Genomic DNA, 26,314 nt, shown 5'->3' with positions numbered 1-26,314 from the left:
GTTATATGCAGAAACTCAGTGGTTCTTTTTGTGGGCTACTTAGACCTCAGAACTCAAGGAGTCCAATCCATTTACCTCCGTCCTAGATGGTATTTTCTGGACATTCCAGGTTGAAGTGCTCCATATGTTTTGACTAGCAGGGAATGCCTCCCCTCCACCCTTGCTTCTTCACAGACGAGAATACAGTGACACTTTTTCTAAGACACTGGATTGGATTGTGGAACCCAGCAAATAATCCCTTTGTTCTCATTTAAACCTATATCTATGAGTTCAAGGAGATTTTAATGTTATGAGGAAACTTCTCTTAACTGTCAAATGCATGCTCAATGTAGCACATTTTCTAAAAAACTCGTAGAAGATGAGTTTCTAAAAATTATCCTCTCTTACATTCCCTTACGTTTATTGGGTTTCTCAGAACTATTTGCCTACCTGAAGTTAAATGTCAAGGTGTCCAATCTGATGCAAATAACCAACTAAAGAGGCGAAATAGAAAAAAAAATACATTAAATATATTTTATGTCAATACTTCTTTGTATCTTTCAGTTAATTGTTTTTCATGTGTGACCTCCTAGAGGAATGCACAGACTGGTGATGTGAAAACATAGGTTAAATCTACAGCATGTACAGACTTGAATGGATTTACTAAAGAGCTAATGTATCTTTACTTGGCCTGCTTGCACTGTGATGGTTGGCATACATCTTGTATTATTTGATCAATGTGATCTTTCTTTAGCTTCAGAATATTCTCTTAGATGAGGATCTGTTAATGTTACCCTGATACAGTCTGCAAGCTGTGGGAAAGCAAAGAATGCAACTTATGTGAACTTTACATCTATTTGAATTTCTACAAATCTCTGATTTTTACCATTTTCCTTATCATGGATGGATCCATCTCTTCAATCACTGTCCAGCACTGAATACAGTTGTATTGTCCTTTTATCCATATAGAGAATATAATATACTGAATTCCATAAACTTTGTGTATAAGGAGTTCACTTGTGTTAGATATCCACATGCAATATTCCACAGCTAGACTTCTTATCATCTTCCATGAGTGAGCTCTCTCATGGACAGGTAGAGGGATTTTTTTTTTTTTTTTTTTTTTTTTTTTTAAAAAGAGTTTCGAGTCAGTGAGCATATTGTAAGACCAGGGAGGGAAGCAGATACTTGCACAGGATGTATGGACTCATTCCTTCGGTTATCAGACGTGAATTTAAAAAGAAACCCCACAGCTGAATACACTATCTGCATGTAAAGAATTGTCCTTGAATATCCCAGTTCACTATTTGAACTTGGACTGTTTATGTATGTAACTATATTTTCCTTTTGGGGGTTTTGAAGTAGTTTTCATTTGTTTTTTGTTCATAGCAAATATCCAAGACTTTATCCTTTTTAGAGCTGCACACCTTTAACTTTGTATTTAAAGCTGAGATTGCCCAAGGGTTGGTATCCTTACTATTCAGTCTTCAGACATGCACATTTTCCTCTCATCTGTGCTTGAGTACAGTGGTCATGTACTCTTTGTAGACTTTGCAAATACTTTTAGGATAAAAGCAAAAGGAGCTACTGTATTCATTTAGGGTTTTGGTTTTATCCTCTGCCTTTCCATAGCTCTGTTAGCCTAATATATCTTTCTGTTGAATCCTAGGATGCTCTATACTACCAAAGATAATCCTACATCTTGTGTTTTGTAAAACCCAGTTGACCATAGTGCTAGTACTTTCATCTCTTCATGCTAACATCCTTGTAATGCTTTCCTTATACTGTTGTAGGTTTGTTTCAAAGGCATGATCGGTAAGGTTTTCAATGGTTACTTTGAAAATTTTATGAATTTACAGTAAGAGTAAAAATAAGGCTGTACTTCATTGAAGAGGTTAACATGATCCCCAAATTTTTGTAATATGAATAGTCAGGCTGACTAACATATGGGGTGAAATAAAATGATCCACTCCTTTTATTGGGTAAGTCTTGTTTTCAGTGGCATTCAGGCTTGTAGTTGCATCCCTGCCCTGGTTTCAACTGTAACAGTTATTTTTCTCCTTCCTAGAAGCTGGTGCAGTGCTGTGTTTCAGCTTTAGTCTGAGAACAATGCTGGTAACACACCAAGGTTTTAATTGTTGCTAAGTAATGCTTACCCTGATCAAGGACTTTTCAGTCTCTCATGGTCTGCCAGTGAGGAGGGGCACAAGAAGCTGGGAGGAAGCAGGGACAGGACACCTGACCCAAACTAGCCAAAGGGATATTCCATACCGCAGCACATCATGACCAGTATATAAACTGGGGGGAGTTACCTGGAAGGAGAGATCACTGCTCACGTTGGGCTGGGTGTCTGTCAGTGGATGGTGAGCAATTGTGTTGTGCACCACTTGTGTTTATTGCTTTTTTTTTCCTTTCCCCTTTTGCTTTTACATTCTCTCCCCTTGTTATTTCCCTTAGTAGTGGTAGTAGTTTTATATTATGCTTTAGTTATTGGACTGTTCCTATCTCAACTTGTGAGGTTTACATTCATTTGATTTTCCTCCCCATCCCGCCTGGCGTGGAGGGAGAAGGTGGGGAGTGAGTGAGTGGCTGTGTGGTTCTGAGTTACTGGCTGGGCTTAAACCACAACAATCCCAAAGGGGAAGTTTTTATACACATGGACATTTTTAAGGCTTCATTGTTTATGGTTTGGTTTTGTTTGTTTGTTTTTTAACTTTTTCAAATTTTGGATGCTTTAAAGAACACTAAATTCCAGAACACAATTCTGCCCTTTAAGGGAAATTTTGATCACTATAAGAACTCTGGATGGTCACTTAAAATCATCACTTACTACTGGTTTATGATGATTCTAGGTCTACTTTTACTTGAAAGATTACTTTCAAAGTATTTATCTTGGTGTTTATTAAGATTTTTGGAGGCAAATATTTGATTTTGATTGACAGATATGTCATTCCAAAATGGTTATTGGCTCATTTCAGGAGAAGATGTAAACATGTAATTCAGTCCTTTTCTGAATCATAGGTCTGTAAATCTTCAAGGTAGAACAGAAATGTCTTTGTTCTATCTGTAGTAGTGAATGGTGCAAATTATGAGTAAAATTCAGTGTTCACATCTGTTTCAGGACAGAGTTTTGCCAAGAACAAAAGGATAAGAAATATCCATGAGGCAAAATCTACACTGTATGTTCCTTGTTTATTTCTAAATTTTATTTTTACCTTTCCTTTCAGAACAGAAAGGATTTGAGCAATCTGTTGCAGATAGCACTCAGAATTACTAGAGTCCTCATGACTCCACATCAGGTCTAGAATCTCCTTGTCTTGCTTCAAGGCAGACACAGTACAAATGAATTTTGAAAACTTCTGGAACAGACTTTGGTTAATAATCTTTCTCTGACTAGAGTGTGCACCTGTGTAGATTGGAAACATTCATCTTTCATTTAACGTTTTTCCATATCTGCCTCATTTAAGTTATGTTAATTCAAGAAATATGTATCTAAGTGGTTTTATATTTATATATAGTTTTTTGCAGTTGTATCATTTTTGTGTTGTGTGTAATACTTGATTCTGTGGACCTGTACAGTTGAAAATGTTGCAGAAAAAATTGTGACTTTGGGCATTGAGATTTAGCTAGCTTAAAATAGAATAAAGTTGTAATCCTGTAACTGAGGGCAAAATATTTTTGAAGTTCACATTTTGTATAATCTTCCTATTATTTCTTTTACACTGGAAATGTTGAAGGGTTTTTTCCATGTCTCGATAAATATTTTAGACTACGTTATGAGGTGGGAGGGGAATATCATCAAAGAACAGAATTTAAGAAAGCTTAGTGAACCAATTTGCCTGACATTAGGGGGATGTTGTGGTTTGGAAATAAAGCTGTTGCTGTGAAACTACTACTCTATACATATATCCCCAGCGGCATACAAAGAGGAATTTTTTTTCTATAAAGTTTAATGTGATGCTCTCATGAATTTCATGAAAATAGCCAACAGACTTTTGATAGTATTTCCCACAGAAGATTGGCTATTTTGGTAGGCAATGAACCTGAACAGGGAATCAGCTGTTCAGTGTGTAGTCTGACTCCAAAGCAGCAGTCTGCTGTAAGAGATGTTACTTTTAGGCTGGTAGGGAGGATGATACCATATAGGATCCAAAGGATGATAGCAGTCGCTTGTACTAGTCTTGTCTCTTCAGTCGACCTGACCAGACTCACAGGGAAGTCTGCTGCCTCCCTGGGACCAGGGTAAGGGACTTCACCAGAAAACTCACTCATCTGGTACGGCCCTGCCGTTACTATCCTTTATTAGTCTTCCAGGTCGGCAGTGAGGAAATCTCTTCAACAAGAAGCCTGACAGGACTCAAGAAGGACTTCAGAACTGGTTCAAGGTTCGGGAGCCCAAGCAATCTTCTTGTCCCTCCTGTCAGTCACAAAAAATGACACTGGTTATATCAGAAAATCTCACTAATTGACTCCTGGCTCTGGGACTGGTGTCAGTGCCAGAGTTTTGGCGCTTTGGACTATGGGTCAGTTTACACAGCATCAGGCCTGCTGGCAGCAGATGGGGTGCATCTCTCCCAAAGGGGGAAAAGAATCCTAGCCCAGGAGCTAGCAGGCTCATAGAGAGGGCTTTAAACTAGGTTGGAAGGGGGAAGGGATAACACCAGGCTCACTAGAAATGAGTCGGGGGTAGCGTGCCACTGATGGAGTCCAGATCCACAGGGCAATGTAAATGTATCTATGCCAATGCCTGCAGCATGGGCAGCAAACAGGAAGAGCTGGAAGCCATTGTGCAGCAAGGAAATCATGACATAATCATCATCACAGAAGCATGGAATGATTCGCATGATTGGAGTACTGCGATGGATGGCTACAGACTCTTCAGAAGGGATAGGCAAGGAAAAAGAGGTGGTGCGGTTGCGTTGTATGTCAGGGAGTGCATTGGCTGCAGTGAACTCAATGTTGTGAGTGAGAAGGCTGAATGTTTGTGGGTGAAGATCAGGGGGAAGGCCAACCAAGCAGATACACAACCAAGCAAGTCCAGAGGATGATTAGGAGGCTGGAGCACCTCCCATATGAAGACAGGCTGAGAAAGTTGGGGCTGTTCAGCCTGGAGAAGTCTGCATGGTGACCTCATAGCAGACTTCGAATATCTGAAGAAGGCCTGCAAGGATGAGGATGCTGGAGAGGAACTCTTCATCAGGGATTGTAGTGATAGGACAAGGGATAATGGGTTCAAACTGAAACAGGGGAAGTTCAGGTTAGCTATAAGGAAGAATTTCTTTATTGTGAGGGTAGTGAGGCACTGGAACAGGTTGCTCAAAGAAGTGGTAAATGCTCCATCCCTGGCGGTGTTCAAGGCCAGGCTGGACAGAGCCTTGGGTGACATGGTCTAGTGTGAGGCATCCCTGCCCATGGCAGGGGGGTTGGAACTAGGTGATCTTAAGGTCCTTTCCAACCCTGACTATTCTATGATTCTAGGATTCTATATCCTGGTAGGAGACTGTTATAGACCTCCTAGCCAGGATGGAGCATTCTTCAGACAACTGGGAAAAGCTTCACAATCACTTGCCCTTGTTCTCGTGGGGGACTTCAATCTTCCGGTCTGCTGGAAGTACAACACAGCAGAGAAGAAACAGTCCAAGAGGTTATTAGAGGATATGGAATATAACTTTCTGACCCAGCTGGTGAGTGAGCCAACTACAGAAGATGCCTGGCTAGGTCTGCTGTTCACAAACAGAGGACTGATGGGTGATGTGATGCTTGGAGGCCATGTTGGGTGAAGAGATCACTAAATGATTGAATTTTCAATCCTTGGAGAAGTCAGGAAGAAGGTCAGGAAAACCTGCACCTTAGACTTCTGGAGGCCTGACTTTGGCCTGTTTAGGAAACTGGTTGGCAGAATTCCTTGGGAAACATTACTGAAGAACAAAGGGGTCCAGGAAGGGAGACCCTCCCGCTGAGTCACAAGGTTCAGACTAGACCCCTTTGCTTTCTAAACTCCTGACGGGACCTAAGTGTGGCTGGATCTAGTCCTAGTCTCAGACTTGGACAGTGGTTTATGTCTAATGGAATTTAAAAAGGAAATTGAGGTAGAGGGATTGAAGGTGAAAAAGGTAAGAGAAACTCTCCCATTGAGTCACAAGGTTCAGATTGGACCCTCTTGCTTTCTGAACTTTCTCTCAGACAAGTGTCTAGGTACAGCTGGATCTAGACTTAGTCTCAGACGTTGTCAATGGTATTCATATATAGGATTACAAATGTCATTTAACAGCAGTTTACAATTTTAAATTAAACCACAAGATTTCTAACAACACTTGATTATTGAAGGTAATATACACAGATTTACAATTAAATGTCTAAACCAACACAACACACTAAGATAGATATATATATAAATATTTACATACTTACATATTTTAAAAATTTCCCGCAGGTTCAGTTAAAAGTAAAAGTATAATACAATACTCACATCAGCTTTCTCAGCACTCCTCAGCAGGTAAACGGTAGAGTGTCAGTGAGCAGAAGTATCACCACAGGTAGACAATCCCCCTATTTTGTAAACTTGAGAGTTTATGGGTTCTGAGAGGCATCGCGCTCAGAGAGAGGTACTGGTTGCAGCCCACTGCGGTCCAGGAGAGCTCAAAGTGTCTCTCTCTTAGGACCACTATATAGAGAGTCAGAAGATGTTTGGCTTTAGTCATCAGTGAATTTTCAGTCTGGCCTCAATTCTATGTCACTTTCACCAGTTGCACAACAGTTATGTTCCAGGTTGTCAAGGAATGACTGATCATCCCAAGAGCGCTCCTGGTACGACTGGGGAGTGCCCAACCATCTTGAAGTCTGTGTGCTGCTCCCTACCTTTGCCAGGCAACCAGAGTTCCTGCTACAGCCAGGGAGCACCCAGTGGTCCAACTCCCTGTGCTTGTGCAAAGTCTGGGGCCTAGCAGAGAGGTCCAGGGAAGGGGGTAAGGGGACAGAGATGCACCACCATATATGTATATTACTTCGGAAGGAAAAAGGCTTTTGTGAAAGGAATTAATATTTATCCCACCATGAAGGCCCAAAAAATTTCTACAGGTGAAATTGTGCTTTGAAAAGTATTTTAATCATTAAATATGAGTGCCTTGAATTGGAATGCTCTCAACTTAGATTATGGAAAATGTCAGTTCTACCTGCAATTTTCCAACAATAATCTAGTACTTTGTTAAGTACTTACTGATGTCAAGGGCATGGCTGTAATCAACCAACTATAAGTAATGTCTGTTTTACAGAGTGGTGTTTCCAAATAGTTAAGTTGCACAAATAGCATTAGAACTCTTTTTAGTGCAAACCCAGAAGTTAATCAAAAGTTCAGTGATAGCTATAGTTTCAGTGATGCATCTGGTTATTTCCCATCCTAGAATACTTAGCAAAAAGTGAATACAGCCTAGCTGTTGACACTCCATTGTATTCTTAACTTGGTTTGAATCTGATCCAAAATCAATTGCTATCAATGGCAGTTTGCTGACCTATGTTAAGGAGAGTTGGGTCTGGCTCTTACTCATCTAAAAATATTTTATCTTTTTCCGTAATACTGTCTGCCATACTGAAACATTAAACAGTTGCAGGGTTCTGTGCTTTTGTTTCATTATATTACATGGCATCTCTATTGACTAATGGGATGGAAATTAGTAATAATAGCAGTTAGCAGGTAGGTGACATTCTTTGAAGATGTCAAAACAAACAACAACAAAAAACCCAGAGAGAGAATTGATCTTTGTAATCATTTTCCCCTAAATGACTAACAGACACAGGGCTTGCCATCTATAAAATAGATTTTTGGTGAATCAGGAGGGAAAAAAAAAGGAAAAGAGCAAGCAACAAAAAAACCTCCCACCTCATTCGACTGTAGAAATGAGCTATTCTGGGAGCTGAACTTTAGACTAAATGGTACCTCTGCACTTATTTATATGGAAAATAAATGCAGAAATTGGCAGCCCTGAGACATCATGTTTTGAGAATGTCTACTTCTAGAAAGACCAGTTCAGAACTGGAGATCATTAATGCAAAAAGTGCCTGAACAGCATAAAGTGCTTTTCAGCAGCCTGAGAATACATGCAAGACATGTGGTGTGAACATTACAAAGCACTTGTTTCTCCTTTGTATTTTAAATGTCAGTCTTCCATTGTCTGGTGGATTTCTTATTTTAAACAGCATGCAAATTTGCTACTTACTACAAAGATTAGTTTTTAGCTTCCAAAACAAGATGGTTTCATGCAGACTCATTGTTGTTCTTTGCTACCTTCTAAGCCATGCATGGGAATAGCTTGCAAGAAAACACTAAGGCTGCAAATGTGCCAGAAACTATTCTAATAATTTTGTGGTATGAAGGATTGAGCCCAGTGCCCCGGAACATTCACGGACACTGGTTAATTTAATAGCGTAGGCATATCTTTTGAGGCTGGTGAAAGGTTTGAAGTTAATTTCAAGTGCTTACTATATTTTTCAATTACAGGTTTTCATTTAACATACAGTTTGGAATACAGTGCCAGGACATTTCCCTGTCTGGATCATCAGTGGACCTTAACTTCACTGTAACATCTAGAAGTACTTTAAAGATGCAAGATTGAAACCAACTGCAATGTTAATTGTAGGAGTAACATCAAGTCAGTTGAATCCACCGAAGGTGAAGTAAGTGTAAGACAAAATGATGCCTAGTAAAGAAAAGCCACTGCTTCTGAGGCCACCTAGGTGGAATATAGAAGATGAGGCATGTCTTTGTATGGAAAGCTTGTCTGTAGTAACTTTTCATCTCAGAGATGCAAATTCATCTCTTAAATAAACTAAAGCTAGCTTTGAATTTGCTGGCTGAGATGCTGATAGTGATATAACTGCAGAACTACAGAGCTCAGTTTGGCCATCTCCCCTCTTTGGCTGTGGATTTCTCTTAAGAAAGTCCAGAAAGCAAAACAAAGGGTTAATGCTGATTATTGAGTATTGTAGCAAATAAAGACTGTATCAAATCAAATATCTTTGTACTATACATGGCTAGAGTTTGTAGGATGCACATACATTTTGGGGGTTTTGATTACTGCACAAAATTTTTTGAATTCAAATTCAAATAACAGAAGAACTCAGTAAAACTGCAGGAGACTGGCACAGACATCCTATTTGCTTTAAGAAATAATGGTTTTGGAATACATTGAATATGTGTTCAAATAGCATCTTGTCCTTGGTTTTAGTTATGTTGCTGCCTTGAGACCTAAACCATTCCTGTATTTGAATGCTTTATGCTTGCTATTTTTGCAGTGTTATTAAAAAATGTCATGTTGTCATCTCTTGCTGCTGCAGAAAGTCACAAAACTGAATGATGTAATTCAGGTATTGTTCCTGGGCCACAATTGGGAGTATCTTCAAATTTAGATTTATCTTCATCCTGCTCCTAGTATTTCAACCCTGCTGTGTTTTAACCCTGTAAGTAATCCCTGCTTTATAGATACATAAACATCAAATTCTTTAGTTATGTAGTATTATGTATGTATTTATAAACATATATTTTCTGTGTGCTTTTTGGCAATCATCCTTGCAGTATTATTTTTGGTAATTGCTCCATTCCTTTGTTGTAAGGGACCGTATTGGTATGAAATGGTCTTGTTAAATCTCAGTCTTTATAGGACCAAAACCTTAGGTCCCTTGTTCTGCCAAAATCAACATTAAGTGAAGCAAACACTTAATGTTTGGTTTTTTGGTATTTTTTTTTGTGTGTATCGGCAAAATAAAAGCATTTTGGCATCCTGATCCTCAATTTTCTTAGGTCACACCTATGAAGATACTGTTTGTCACCAATACTTAAAATTCATAGAACTGTAGACTGGTTGAGGTTGGAAGGAACCTCTGCAGGTCATCCTGCAGAGGCATGGCTACCTAATGCCAGTTGTCCAGGTCTATGTCCACATGGCTTTTGGGTATAGAATCATAGAATAGTATGGGTTGGAAGGGACCTTCAAAGGTCATCCTCCAAGTATGGAGACTCCACAACCTCTCTGTGCAATCTGTGCTAGTGCTGTCACTCTGACAGTACAAAAAGGGTTTTTGTCATGGGTTCAAAGGCAACCATCTGTTTGTGACTACTGTCCTCTGGTCCTGTCAGTTGACACCACTGAAAAGAGCCTGGCTCCATCTTTTTTACACCCTCTTTTTAGGTATTTTTTGACAAGATCTCCCTAAGCCTTCATCTCCTTTTCTCTCAGCCTCTTCTCATACAGAGCATATAAAAGATGCTCCAGTCCCTTAATCATCTTTGTGGCCCTTCACCGTATACTCTCCAATAGTGCCATATTTCTTCTGTGCTAGGAAGCCCACAACTGAACAATAGTACTCCAGGCATGGGCTTACCATTGTCAAGATAGACAGTATCCACTGCTCTCTTCTCATCTGTCAAGCCAGTCATTTAACCACAGACTTTTATCAAGTTGATCAAGCATGACTTTCCATTCTAGAATCCCTGCTGACTATTCCTGATCACCTTCTTGTCCTTCATGTGAATGGAAATGAAACAGTAGGAATTGGAATTTAAGTTATCGGTATTGAGCTGCATTATATACAGAGGTGATATTAAATATCTGTTGCTTCACACATTGCACAGTGACAGATGGGGAGATTAGAGACAGTGATCAGTGTGAGGTATTTTCTCTGTGTTTTTTAATTTACACGTAATATGTGAATTTATTTATTACAGTAAGAAGAAAAGTAAATTGCAACTGGAAGTGGACATATGATTAAATTCATTAAATTATAATGGGGTGGGTTGTGTTTGCACAATGTCCCATTAACATTACAATCACTGGTATGAGAATGAATTCATGTTGTTCTATACTCTGCTCTCATTATAACTCTTTTATTTCCACATAACCATACTGGATTGTTGGGGTAAACAATAGCAAACCATGTTAATGCCAATTCCATCTCTGTTCGATTCCGCTGACTTCATTTGCTCAGTGCCTAGTGCTTACAGTGAAGGGCATGTAAAGATAAAATAACATAAGCATCAAAAGGTGAAAGTCTGGCCTTCTTTAAGTGAAGGGGAATTTAGCCATAGGTCTTTGTAATTGAAATTCATTCTGTTATTTCAAGACAATGCAGATATAAAGGGAAAAATCTTAACTAAAATGAAGCTGAAAACTGGTTTGGTTATGCCTACTTAGGAATTAATTAATCATCCAAACTTTGAATTTATTTTTAGAAGAAACTCTAGAAAAGAAAAAAAGTGCCCAAAACCCAAAGCCAAAACAAAACCCAAAAGCTAAACTGGTTTTATTTTTATTTCAGTTTCTTAAATGTTTTTATTACAAACTTGCATGTAACCTGAATTCCCTTGGATTACAATATTTACTTTACAAAATGGCATAAAAATAGAACTATGTTAGTTTTAGTTTCAGAAAAGGTAACAGCTGACATAATGACAAGCGAGTCATGCCACTTATTTTCTGCAGCTGCTTTTTCACGTAGCTGGTATGGATAATTTGCTCAGAAAGTAAGATATTGACAAGATATTGTTTAAACAGCTTTTTTTCCCGTCTTTGCTACCTTGCCTTGCCCATCATGCTCAGCTGTTGAGTAATCAGAAATATGCCATGTGCTTCAGTTATTTAAGACAGAAGCTCTGTATTGCGTCTTTGCTGAGTGTTCATTGAAATATTCAAGAGGAGTTACTTGCCTTTTAAAACAAAAAAGTACTAAACCTGGGATATTTCTTTCCCCTATTTATATATTCTATATTGGCAACAGAAAATAATGAAGTTATAGACCAGATTTTTTTCCTTCTGACTATAATAAAGTTAAAGTACATAGTCCACACCAAGAAGTGACTTCAGTTCAAATTACCCTTCTATGTTTTAGATAATTCATAGGTGCTCAAAAACTTTATATTTCATTTAGATAGCTACTTAATATTTTATTTGACAATCAATTGCCAGTACATTGGCATGCAAGACAAATTCAGTTTTATATCAGGCTTTCAAGATATCAAAATTAGGTTCTGTTTCAACCTGAAAATGTCTCATCTTTGCATCAGTTTGTGATTGATCAGGGAAAAAAAAATATTTCAGAATTTTCAGGGCTTTTTTTTTTTTTTTCCAGTTTTCTCTGAAGAAAAAAAGATCATTAAATTTGAACTACTTTTAATTTTAAACAGAATTACACCTTTGAATGCAAGGTACAGTATCGAAGATTCATATCACAGTACCTATCTTTCTGCACTGTTCTCGAAGGGAAGTGTTCTGTTCACAGTTTCCTCAATAATATCTTTGGGAAGAAATCTCCATGTACATTGATAGGGAAGTACGCATAAAGTCAAAGCTGGCTATGGAGAGTGTATTAGTTATGAAAAGCATACAGTGTGTGAATGTGGACACATATTTTCTCTGTATACATTGTAGTGAAGATATACCTTTCAATTTTTAACTGTCGAATCATTGTTATTTGGAAAATTTCCAAGTCCCAAGTGCAAAGGTGTTGTATTCAATGGAAGTATCTGCTTTGTAGGAGGCCTCTGTGCTTCACTAAGTCAGGCTGTTATCATGGTAAAGAATAGATCTAATTTTTTTCAGCAGGAAAGACATTCTGTTCTGGTTTCTTTGTTTTGTCAGTAAGAGAATGTGATCTAACATTTACCTACTACTTCCTTGAAAGGGGAATATATAAATACCATGATCTTGGAAGGAAATTGCTTGTTGCATAACAGCTGTGTTAAATGACAAATTATGGGAGTTGCACTGTATACCAAATAGAGGATAAGGCATTTACAGTATGATTTAAAAAATTAACATGGAATGCCTATGTTGTTTAAAGGACATCTTTAATTGTACATCTACATCTGACTGAAGTGAACTTTTAGGTGTGAAACTACGATAGCTATCTTTTGCAGCTTATGTATGAACAGATTTATCCTGTGATGATATTGCAGCATAAGCCTTTTTTTTGTTGAGGAACACAGCAACTCACCCTGACTATGTCTGTTCTCTCCCCACTGACATCTATCCTACCTTTTGGTTTACCTCGTAGCAGGACTTAATGGCTAACTAGAGGTAGAAGTATTAAGGACTGAATGGCTAATTTCTTACATTGAAAATGTACCCTGTAACAAAAACATACCTATGATAAAAGCTTAATCACTAGTAGGACACCATATCTCAGATACAAATGTAAATTTATGCAATTTTATTCCTTATCTTCTATTCCTTCCACCAGCCTCAATCATAGAGGAAAAATATTCACAAAATGATCAAGATCTGTGTAAAACTGCTTTGATAAAAACAAATTCTTTAAAGAGCAAATAGTAGAAGGAAACCATTTACTTAAAAGTTTGACCATATGCTTAGATAGCATTAACTAAGTTAAGAATTAATGCTGAAGTTCCATTCTGTAAAAGATTTATATCTAACTAAATGGTGTCCTCTGAGTATGTTGATAGTTTGCAACATGTGTTTTGGATCTTAAAGAAGAATACTTACGCTTTGAATTTTTAAAAATTTATTTACCTGCTATTGTTTTGATTAGTTGAAGTTAGTTTTCACTGTAGATGTATTTCCTGATCATCATTGTACTAAAGTCCCGTGGCATAATATTAGCTCGTAAGACTTTGGGAATGTCTATTTGATAAGCTAGGGAATGTAGCTGTAAAAGCTTGACAGAGGGAAAAAAAAAAAAGGTTAGGTTTGTTTTTGGTTTGGGTTTTTTTTTGCACATTTCTAGTAAAAGAAGCTGGTGGCAAGTAATGGTAGGATTCCGCTCATTTAGTAGTAACTGTCTAAACTTTTGGCATCTGATCTTAGCAAATTGTCTATGATCTTTTCATATTTGAAGGGGAAGAGCTAGATGCTAGCCAAGAATGATAACTCTCATTTTGAGAAAGATATCTATGGTCAGGTGGAACAAAACTTCCCGACATTCTCCTCTAATAATGAACTATCAGTAACCTAAATTACTAGCTTAAATTAGATTATTAATTATGATGGCGCAAACTCAGCGAAATAATAAAAGCCTTGTGCAGTTTTAATGATATTGTAAGGCATATAGGAATATTGCAGCAGTCTTTACAATGGGACTCTTAGTTATGAAAATTAATACATTTGCACCAAGGCAGACCTTTTGAAAACTTCTGAATACTTTCGTTTTGCTTAGGATATTATATACCACCGCCTTTTCTTCTTATGAATAATTCCATCTATGTGTATATATGTATATCGCATATTTTAGTAATGAGTTATTAAGAAGTTTCTCATTTTTATTACATGTATGTACATATTACCAATGCCTTTTTCACTTGTTCAAGGGCTATGATTTATTAATAATTTGAGTAAACTATAGTTATGAACATTATGACATTAGAAGTCAGTCCTGGAAACGTTACAATGCAATTTAATGCGTTCATTGAAATTTTTTGGCTCTTACTTGCACAAATAAGGATAGTCCCTTGAAGGAATGTATCAATCTATGGGCCTACAGATTTCAGGTTATCTTACTTAACTCACTGGAGCAACTTTCTTTGAGACCATAGTGAAACAAGTGGAAGCATGAGGTGGATTTTTTTGATGGCATGTGGGTGGTATGTCCTGCATTGTTTCTTTGGTCTCACACTTGCTGTTTGCTGAGTGTAATATTGTAAAGAATGTGTTTGGCAGCTAGCTTGCAGTTAGCTCTTTGTGCCCTGCTATGCTGTTACCAGTATTTGAGCTAATTAGGACTAACTCAGATATATCTGTGTGAGTTGCAACCGTTCCCTGTCTGCTTGCTGATGAGGATAGAATCACTTGTACATTCTGGTACATGAATATTTGTGTCAGATGTTTTACAAAACATGATACTCTTGAGCTTTGTGGTATGGGACCTGCATGAAAAGATTGCTAATATATATAATACCAAGTGAAAGCTGAAGCGACTGGAAATATGCCTATTAGTATTGAGAATGAGGCATAGAAACACAGCATTGTGCTACAAATTCAAAGGTAGACCTGTCATCACTGTTGCCGTAGCTTTCCTGTACACTTCAGAAAACAGTCTGGAAAAAGATGCATGCAAAAAGGAAGATAATTTACCATCTGAGCAAGTTTAGATATAAAGGAAGAAAAGTTGAGGTGAAGGTAGACATAAATAACGGGAAAGCCCCAAACACTTGAAAATCAGTACAACTGTTCAGAAAGACCACTTTTAGAAGTATATTACTGGGAGACTGAAACACAGTAAAATCCTGTTGGAAGAACAGCATATACTTGTTTTAAAGATTGTCAGTTGCAGCCAACAATGCCTATGAATATCTATTGTGTTAGATCCATAGTTATACTCAGGTACAGGATTTTTTTCTGACCCATCATAGCCATTATTTCATTATTCTTTGTTTCCCTGTTTTGAAAACTTGGCGTTTTGAAGAAGTGATGTCTATGGATTTATCATTAAAGTAACATGTATATTTTCCCAAATTAGAAAGTAAATAATGCAAAATACAGACACTTCTATTTTGTTTTCAGGTGTTGGTTTTGAATTCTAGACTTTGCATGTCTTTTATTTATGCAGAACTTTTTCTCTGAAAAAATAACACACTCAGAATTAATAGTCAATGATACAGCACAGTAAATTAATCCATTATTACAACACACTTCTCATAGCAGGTGCTTACTTAGAGGTTATTCTGAGACATGTACTTTAACACTGTTTACAAGCCAGTAGAGGTTTTTTCTATGAGTGTAAGTCTGTATTTAATTAATTCTAAACCAAATTAAAGCAATTTCATCCTAGTATTATGTTCATGCAGATCAGGATTATTTAGTATTAATATAGTGTTTTCTTCAACAAATTAATATTTTATTATTAATGTCATTGTAAATAAATAATTTGTATCTTTTATATCATTAATGATATAGGACAAATATACTTTTGGTTGATTGCAAATGTGCTGCTGTGCAAATGTCAGTGTGATAGAGAGAGTTTACTTTATACCATTTTCTATAGTTTTAATTAAGCCATAAAAGAAGGCATTCAGAATAATTACATACCATTTCCTGGTTGAAGAATACAAAGCTAAAGCCTATGCAAACATAAACAGTGCTAGAAAAAGAAAATTGACACTTTCCTGCTTAGCCTAGAATAACCTTAAGTACTTCAAAATATTAGCATCAGCAACATTCAGATCGTATTAACAAATTTTAATTAAAGATGAGTTGATATGTAAAGTTAGTTTACTTGTAGGTCCCAACATCTAAAAACCAGTATATGCCTTACATAGGTAACTACTTACTTAAGTTACAGCATTGAACTGCATAGCACTGTCTAGTTTTTACACAGATTTAGGTAAAATAAACAAATAATAATCATTGTTTAAAAGGACTCAGTTCCTAGAACAGGAATTAAGTTTCTATAACCAGCACTTCTGAGCTCTGTCCTTGCTCAACAGCCTCCAAACATAATTTTGGAGACATGTAAATGAATTCCATATCTTCCTTTTAGAACTGAAATATGTTGAAGGAAGGGAACACAAGATTAAGCTGCAGCTGTTTACACAAAACCTGGCAGCTGTAACACTCACCTGCAAAGAATCTCAAAGCTTCTGGTCCGTATCCTTGCCATTTTTATTTCTGTTGCATAAACAAGGTTTTTTTCCTCCATGCTGAGCTACATCACAGCTGACCCAGGCTCTCTGTTTTCTTTGCCACTTTAACTGTCTGCTGAAGTCCTCTCTGCACAGTGAACTGAATTCAGCAAGAGTGGTCTGTGGCCTTACCCATACCTCCAATAGGCTGGCTAAGCAAGGCAAACCTAAGTAAGTTTGACAGACAAAATGCAATATCTGTTTTTGGCATGATACCCTCATGTCATTATTAAGCATCCTTCCCATCAGTCCTCTATCTATATATGTGATCTGTTATAAAAGTTTTGTGATCATTTTTTATGATAACATAAACCCCATTATATCACAGAAGCAAAATAAAAAAATAATTACTGGATTAAATCCCAAATTTAATAGTGTCATCCTGATTATAACATGCTGTAAAAGCTCTTCCCAGAGAATTTGCTTCTCACTGCTACAAAATTTGTGATCATAAATGGTAAGTTGCTTGCTATTGTTAGTGATTGTCTAGGTAAGCATGTGTACTATCTGCAAAGGTTAAAAATGCTGAAGCCATTATAAAGTTGTGTTAGTAACCTCAAAGTAGTGCCAATAAAGGCTTTATTCCACCTTGTCGTTTACGTGGAAACTTTTCCTGAGTATGTGTCTTAAATAAATTTTGTAGGGAGAATTTATTTTAAGAGGATGCAGAACTCAGAGAGAACTATGATACTTACTTTCAAAATGTTACAGAAGCAAAGAAAGATACATTTTGATTATTCTTTTTTTGAATAGTAGTTTTCTCTCAGGTTCTTAGAGCTTGGGAAGCAGATACTTTTCCAAGATACAAAATGGGTGTATCAAGCTCTAACAACCTGAACAGGTGTATCTATTCTGTAGGTAAATAAATTTCATTCTAAGGGCATCTCCAGACAAGGGGGTAACTTGAAAGAGAAATGCACAAGGTACAAGAATGGGAGCTCCCCTTTCAGCACTCAACCTTGCAGAACGTGTATTACTTCAGCGGCTGAAGTTAATGGGCTTTTTTGCATGCCTCCTCTCTCTTCTTCATTCTTATTGGGGCTTTCTGTACTCTTGGATATCAGCGTAGTGTGAGAGTTTTTAATAGGAGAGTATATAGATTGTTCACCTCTATACTCACTGATCAGCACAATGCAGTATTGTAAACAAAATGTGAATGTCTGCATACAGTACCACTGGGACAAACATTTACTGTATCAGTAGAACAGAAAGCAAAAAGGGGCAAAAGTATTCTGAACTCAAACTGATCGTTTTTATATGTGGTTGATTTTGTACAGGCCTCAATGTTGGTTTTTTGTTTGTTCCCAGTCTGTGTGGAGCATAAAGTACTTTGAATATTTTTGTAATCATTGAGAGCTTTTCTATTTGTGTAGGTGTGTGTAGCGTGCTTGCTGGGATTCCACCACAATCCAAAACCAATCCTCAAGTTCCTATCAGCTGTGGCACAGAGAACAGTTTTTGCCCTTAGATCACTCAAACATTCAGTTTGTGGATTTTGCTTGTATATCTCACATCCCCAGTCACTGTCCTACATTCTGGACAATAATAGATCTCTTACTGCTTTAATGAAAAAGTTTTTCTGCCAGCAGTACCATACCATAACATTAACCCATATTCTCCTGTAGTCCTAATGTAGAAGTGTCTGTTTTCCTGCAATTGTTTGGGAGATCTGAACTAGAGGAAGTTTTTTATTGTAAAACTAAAAAAAAAAAAAACAAAACCCAAAAATCCCAACACCAAACCAAACAAAAAACCTAAGCGGGTTACTTAGGTGATTAAACAGCACTTATTTGGAAAGGCAAGGTTAAAGAGGCAAGTCTATTTTGTTGAATACAGTTTGAACTAAATCTGGATCTAGGTCTAGTCTTACAGACCTTCTGTCAGCCTCCCTAGATGCAAAATGAACCAGACATAAAAATCCTAACTGAATTTATGCCACTAGTATTGGGCAGTCTTTGCATTTAGTTGGTCTGATTTTGGGTACAGATAGCCTTACATCAAATGAGATGCCAAATAAATTAAAATTTTCTAGTTTCTAAGTGTATTTTCAAGTATCTAAGAACAGACTGTGTTGTGTTAAAAAAAAAGGGAAAGTGCACAATATGTTTTATTTGTCAGTTCAATTTTTTTATTTGGGGATTCTTTGGCATACTGAGTGACTGTATAATACATGGTAGGGCTAGCACTGCCTGCCCTCCAGTGGTGTGTTAAATTCTTCCCTGTAATCCTATGCTTATTTGTTGAACCATCACCATAATTGTCCCATCTGCCTCCATTTCTTTCTAGTTATAAGCATCTTTCCCCTTAATCCTCTCCCCTTCCACTACCCTCCATGGTCTCAGGCAGGTCACTTGCCCTCTCTGCTAATGCTTCTCCATCTGTAAAGTGGGAGTAATCTGAGTTATTGGGAAGATTAATTAGTGAATTAATATTTGTGAAGCACTTGAAAGATAAGAAGCACTAGATAAAGGCTAAGTACTGTAATTACTATTGTCAGAAGTGCCTTCATGAATAGGGACAAAAAAAAAAAGATGCAGGGTTTCTGCAGACTGATTAATAATCAGTATAGATGGTTCTGGAGATAGCTGAACACAGGCTAGTTGGCAATGCTTGTAGAGAGACAAGTTAACGTGAATGAATACTCAATGTTTACATTTCTTACCCACCATTTTTAATGGACAATGTTAATATTACACATTTTCACATAAATCACAACTTGCAACTGTGAGAGAAAATGCAGCTCTGTGAAGTTCAGAAGCAAGGCCTGTACCTTCTGGCTTCCAATTTCTTCTCTCATTCCATATACATGAATGTCTTTTAAACATGCTACTTATTACATGTGCAAATGGAACTGAGAGAGTAACTGAAAATAAATATTTTAACGTAATATCCTACAGTCTCAACTTTGTATTGTGATTATAAGATCATCTTCTCCACTACCCCTCCAGAAGGAAGGTAATTTCCTAGTGCTATAATTAAGCCATCTTTCATTCCTTCATATTCAGAAAAAGGGGAAAGAGAGGCTAATGGCCCAAAATGAGTCTGATGACATAATGATACTTCCTGTCCAGAAAAGATACAATTATTAACCTGAACAATTTTTTTAATGTATCATATGATTCGTCTGTCCTCTATGACTAGAGAATTCTATTCAGTTTAACCAGTGGAGGCCAAATTTTACTATTTAGCCACCTGTCTCAAACCGTGTAATCTTCAAAAGACATAAAGGACGGCTGGGCTTTGTGGAAGCATGTTCTCTTCCAGTGTGTTTGCATAGCAAGACCGTATTAAAGAAACTGTTCCAGCATGCTCTGTAGAGTTTTTTGGCAGCAAGCTGCAGTGAAGTAGATTTTAAGATGCTACTTCTTTATTCCCTCTGTGTGGGATATGATGCCCAAGTTTATGTTGCCAGACCATTGCCTCTGCTTCCCTGACTGAAGAGGCTGCAGTTGAGACATGGCTTTTGCTTGAGCTACCTGAGCTATGGAGGCTGGATTTTTGCTGGTTCTCTTCCCGCCCCCTTCAATTTACTGCTGCTTAGAAATGAGTGTCACATTTTGTATCATGATCTGATTCTGTGTCTTCTGAGGTTTTAAAATGTTGGCATTGATAGATTCCATTGGAGTTAATGCCTACAGGATGGAACAATTTTGAAGACACTTTTGCATATTATTGTCTTTTCATTCGTCTATCTCTGTTGATTATCCAAGGGAAATCTTAGGAAACCTGGTGATCACAAGGGTCCATGAGACTGATGTTTTTGAAGCACAGAATAGAATCAAAACCAGGCAGATGAAGACTAATAAAGCTCTGCAGAAGGAAGCAATAATTTTCTTCAGAACTTTGTTGTAGACTATAGACAAGCAAGCTAATGGGGTAATAGTATGTAGTGTGCTGTCTATTATAGGAAGGCATTGGAAGGGAGGGTTTATGATATGAGTAGTACAAACAAGCAGAAAATTCTACAGAGTTTGGCCCTGCTAATCAGTATCAGTGTCTGTGTACTAGATTGAAATCTTCATGTTCCTAGGTATTCAAAACCAAGATCTGTATACATTACACAGTTAAGCTTCTTTATGTCATGAAAGTCACTTAATCTGTTAGACACTTGGATGCAGTACAGTGCTTTTGGGAGTAATGATCTTGCCATCAGGCACATGGAAGGAACTAAATTACTTACATTCCTGAAAGGCTCCCAAAGTTCTGCTTTGCTCAGAAGACTGGGGTGAGGAAACTGCCTTACTCTCCTGTCCATTGTCAGCTTAGTGTGGTGTAGCATGAGTATTCCCACAGCAGAATCTAGCCTAAGTGCTAACCAGCATGGTCACACACGAAGGGAGAGTGCTGACCATGAATAAGAGCTTGTCTTACTGGCAACTGTTCTTAACAGCCTGTTCTTTCTGGGCTTGGCATCAAAATAATGTTACAGGTACTCTACAGTATAGTACAGCCGTCTTTTATGTTTGCTGTACAGAAGGAAGTCATCCTTTACAACAGAAGGGCTGGTGTCTATTATCTGAGAGACAACTTGGTTCAGACCATGAAGAAAAAGGGAAAACTAGGAATTAAAACCTTTCCAGTTGTGTTCCTTTACAGTGTTTCCAGCTCTTCCTGAACAGTAGCTGAGGGAAAGCGATACTAAAAGCAATTTTGTCAGCACTTCATTCCTTCTCCTAGATAAGATTTTTCCATGTGTGTGTGGAAAAAATGCAGTTGTTATTCTCCCTCTATTTTACCCTTCTATACCTATCCATTCTAATACTGCCAGAGAAGGCAGAAGGGTACTTTTCTAAGACTGATAAAAAGAGAGCAAGAAAACAAGGAAGGATGAACATCAAGAGACATGGGGAAAAATCCTCGGAGAAGAAAGATAGGAAGTGCTTGTGGTACTGGAATTGTGTAAGAAGGAACATTAGTAAGGAAAAGTAAGTGGAAAGAGAGCAGATTAAGATGAGAAACAGAATGTTCCTTATGCTTACAGAACAACTACATTTAAATAACTTGAAGAGAAAAAGCAGATTTTTTGAAGAATTTAAAAAGAGATTAAAAGATTTCTCTAAAACAGACAAACTAAAAAAGAGAAGAGTGGCATCATGTGAGGAAAAACATTCAAGGGGAAAACTAAAAAGAAACAACAGAACAGAACAAACAAAAAGAGAAACAAAACCAAATTTCCCAAAGGTAGAAGACTAAAAACTGGTCAGTGACATGCAAGTTAGGATTGCTGGAAAGTTCAGTTTAATTAATGTTTATCTTTGTTACTATATTTTTCTGAGCTTTTCCAGAAACAGTAATGTCTGAACAATCAGAGGAAGAGATGTTGTCACCTCCTAAGATCTGATTTTCTCTAGGTATTATAAAAGCCCTGTGGTTCCCCTGAAAAATGGACAGATATGATGGTTTATGATACTGAAAACATGGTCTGTAAAGTGTGTTAGATTTATAGTATCAGTCTGAGTAAGTAGCAGAGCAGGCTTCAGCAATAAAAATGCCAGGGAGAATCCCAAGACTAAATTGCAGTTCAGTTTTGTCCCCTTCAAGGGGATGAGCAATCCCTCCTTATTCAGAGAGACGGGAACAAGGAGGCTAATGGATAGGTATTAGGTATTTATGTGGTTACAAGCAGTACTTTGCATCCCTCCACACTCCTTTCTGCGCTGTCCTCTCTCCCCTCTTTCTGCATGCTAAAGCAAGTCGATGGCAAATGGGAGTGAGCAAACAGAGATTTTACTGGGAAGTCGTTGTAAATTGCTGCTGAGACAGGTCATACCACAAATCACACTGTTCCTTTCACCTGAAAAAGAAGGATGTGAGGGAGGAATTGTACTTTAGAAAGATGTTCCTGAGTCATTCTTTCTCCCATACTGCTCCTGTGGTGCAACTTGCAGGGCACTCCTTTTTTTGCTGTTATGCCTAAAGGAGGTCAATAGCCCCCAGCAAAAAGGAGACCCAGACCACAAATTACATGTCACGCTTCTCTACAAAACCATGCCCTCGGTTCCAGCTGTGTAACTTGTTTTCATTTGAACTGTATTACTGACAGAAATTTTCAGTAGAGATAAACTAACTTCAGATATAAATTTTCCTCGGTCCTGTAGAGTACATTCTAGTAGTCTTGAGGTTCTCAATACAGAAAGACATGCTAAACAGACTGAACAGAATTTGGATTCCATGTTTTAACAAAGTTTCCTTTATAATACATATCTGTAAATAAATAGAATTACAGCATATATATGCAAACAATTGTCCATTCTATCCTTATAATTATGGGCAATCATAGTTCACTAGGTGCTTGTATGTGAACTATATTCCTCTGTGATACAAAGTATATTTTTCTCAGATATTAGTAAATCTGAAGAGGCATAATCAAAACAGTGGTGGCCTGTTTCCATTTTGCATCTTTTTTTCTACCTTTATTTCCCTTTTCTCTTTACAAGATCTGAATACATCCTTTAAAATATTATCCATCCACATTTTCCGAACCTTCTCTACCTGTACGTTCCATACTCTTCGGAAGAACGATGTTCTTTAATACCTTCCAGAGCTGAATCACAGAGTATTTAGTCACCACCAACCTTCCCACTATCATTATGTTTTTGGACCTGTTCCACCGTGGTATTAGGGTGCTTTAAAAATTGTATTTGGTTTTTTATGCATTTTGTGGACCTTTTCTTAAATACAATATTACCTGTGCCTCCTAAATATCTTCAGCATTGTGGGGATGCGTCTAAGGAAATAGCATTGATACAGAAATGTCTCAGTCTACCACCCTAGCTGAATAAAAGTGTACAACAAACTTCAAACTGTACATTGCCTAACATCATCAGAAATGTCTTCAAGCAATATGCTGTACTATTTTCCTTATTTTTGGAAATTTGGCCAAAGAGTGGTACTGATTATTGTTGCTAAACTGGGAGTGAGAACAGCGATCAGATAAGAGCGCTTCAGAGTTGTCTGAGCCCCTAGAGCTACCAGAATAAGCCTGATGAAGTGAGCAGTTTTCCACTGAGTATGGATTCCTTCCATCCAGATCACATCTTCACCTTAACATCAAGACTCTATTGAGCAAGGCACTGAACTAAAGCGCTGAATGTTCAAGATTACACTTTTTGCTAGATGCAAAAAAGTCTCCTGTGTTGTCTGTACTCACCGTGACCAGAAATTTTGGAAAAAAATGATCTATATAAAAAATAAAATATTGGATTATGTTGCAGGAAGGTAGATCTTTGAAATCTGGTGTAATATTCACTGACGACAAATTGTATTGCTTTTACCTGAGAACTCACTAATTCATAAATCTGCTGCATATTTCCACTTCAGTCAATGCAGCTATGCTGATGTAAGCCAGATGAGAATTTAGAGTTGAATCTGCTCAGCTTGTGCTTTGAAATTAATGAGGATGAGAGTAAAATATCAGTGCTAAAATGCATGGCAATTGTCAGGTACTGCGAGTTATCTAGTCTAGTAGTCCCTGGCTGCCATGGGGAAAAAATGGTTGCCAAAATGCAGAAAAACTGATGGTTGTGAAAGTTCAAATGGTTCAAATGGTTTTCTTTTACTTCAAAGCATTTTTAACATCTTTAAGTAGTTTATTGTTTATATGGCCAGGTTGGATGGAGTCTTGGGTGACATGGTTTTGTGCGAGGTGTCCCTGCCCATGGCAGGGGGGTTGGAAATAGATGATCTTAAGGTCCTTTCCAACTCTAACTATTCTATGATTCTATGTTTTTCTCTGGAGAAATGAAGGATAAAGATGTTTTTACTCAGTCTTTTTGATAAAGCCTTTTATTCTGCAGGTTTTGCTGCTGTCTTAAAGTATTCCCACACCCGATTTCTAGTTACTGTTTTTACAGCCAAAATGAAGCAGACAGTATCTCTTTTTGTCAATTACTTATTAAAAAAGAAGAAATTACTGAGCAAATTGACACTCTCAGTACATCTTTTATAGTATTATTTTTATACCAGAGGATTTTTTTAACTATAGAAAAAGAATAATTCTGAATGTTGAATCTATGGGTATAGACACAATTAATTTCTAGTTCATTGAGTTCCTGAGCATCAGTAGAGCTGAGGCACCTGACTGTATGCATGATGTCAGCAAGCAAAAAAGTTGTGAATATATTAGCATACAGGTGATTCCATCACTTGTCTTATGTTCCTCTATGGCCTTTTATTCTGTATTGAATTTACATTGATGCATGGTGAAATATTGTGCTGCAGTAATTCGTGTCTCTAAACTGAAGATCTTTTTGTGAATACTAAGAAACTTGCACTGGTCTAGTTTTCTGTATTTATTTTGGCCTTCAGTCTGTTCAAATGACCAATTTGGGAAATAGAGCACTTTTAAAAATGCTGTTTATCTGTTAAAATATACCCCAAATGAACTAAATTATTCCTTTAATGAAGCATGAGTAGCTAATGACCTTTGACAGTAAAAATACCATGGTTTCTGCAATAGTACTGTAAAGGTCTTCTAAATTTTACTACTGAATTGCATTAGTTGGCAGAGGATTTTTTCCCAGGATTAGTATCTTGTCTTTCCCATGAGGTAGTATTTTTACTTCTCAGTGAGGAACAGTCCTGAAACAAAGAAATTTTTCCTGTCTTTACCTTTTAAATCTGTATACCTGTGATTTTTAATTTTCTTGTACATGTATATTTTAATTCTTTACTACAGTCATGGCTTGTGACAGTGAATTCAAAAGAATAATTATGGATTGCATAGAAAATTATTCCTTTTTCTCCCCCCCCCCCTTCTTTTAAAAAACTAGTTTAATGTACTGTCCCGTTTGTATAAGAATTATGAGCCAAGAAGGGTGTCTAATTTTTTTACGTATTTAAGTGATCATATTATCTCCTATTGAAGACATATTACTTTTCTGATCTCTTTGCTCTGAACAACCTCTGTCCATTTATTTAGATGACTGATAGAAACTAAAGTCAAAATTTTAAGTTATATTTGGGATTGGGAATAAGACCCAAGACAACTGACTTCACTTCTATCATTTAGACTACAGCAAGATTTATGAATGATTCAAATTAATTCTTCCTTCTGTTAACACTGAATTTAAAGTACTGGTTTCTTACCCAGTTGTCTAAGTGAATCGTAAGTCCCAGTTGTTTCTGCACAAACTTAAATAATGTTGTCACTTCAAATTTTGTCACTTCATGCTTCAGTCCCTTTTCTGGACCCAGTGTTTTGTTTTGGTTTTTTAATTTTAGGTCCCTTACTTGCAGAGAGAAACCATTAAAATATTTCAGTTATGTACTACGAACTTCTGATGAATGTTGATTTTTAAAACTTAAAAAGACAGTCAGCACGTTAAGTGAGAAAGATTACAATTTATATTTACACGAGTGAAATTTTTAGTATAAAACTATTGAAATAGATTTGAAAAGGGGTTAGTAACAGGAAAAGTATTACTGACATGGAGATTTCATAGGTGTTTTGAACAGTACTTTAAGAGAAGTGTTGAAAATTCCAAGGCTAGTGATTTAGGGCTCAACTAAACAAAACAGCAATAAACCTGATATTGGAAGCTTTCACAAATGGCAAAGAAATTGACTTAATAAGGTCTTTTTCATATTTAATTTCTTTCATTGTATTTGAAATCATAAATAATACAGTGTGTGTCTGTGGTTTACCTGTTTCATGAGGGATGCCATGTCAGAACAGATAAGATCATAAGTGTTGCGATGACTTGCTGCCCATTC

At 37.1% G+C, this 26,314-nt stretch overlaps 1 protein-coding gene across 2 annotated transcripts in view; it reads left to right on the top strand.

Annotated features, from left to right (window-relative positions):
- Window positions 1-8,470: 8,470 nt before the first annotated feature.
- The window catches only part of CDH12 (cadherin 12), a 228,098-nt gene continuing 210,254 nt past the window's right edge, over window positions 8,471-26,314 (top strand). Inside the window, exon 1 of one of the 2 annotated variants that reach the window (XM_030504737.1) lies at window positions 8,471-8,649. The gene's annotated coding sequence lies outside the window, so the exon portion shown is untranslated. Of the gene's footprint in view, window positions 8,650-9,387; window positions 9,433-26,314 lie in introns of those variants that run through there. The other variant, XM_030504743.1, reaches the window with a different exon arrangement.

Source organism: Strigops habroptila, chromosome 1 (assembly GCF_004027225.2).
Source record: "Strigops habroptila isolate Jane chromosome 1, bStrHab1.2.pri, whole genome shotgun sequence".
Lineage (NCBI taxonomy): Eukaryota > Metazoa > Chordata > Aves > Psittaciformes > Psittacidae > Strigops > Strigops habroptila.
The sequence above is the reverse complement of the archived record's forward strand: the minus strand, read 5'-3'. Positions and strand labels throughout refer to the sequence as shown.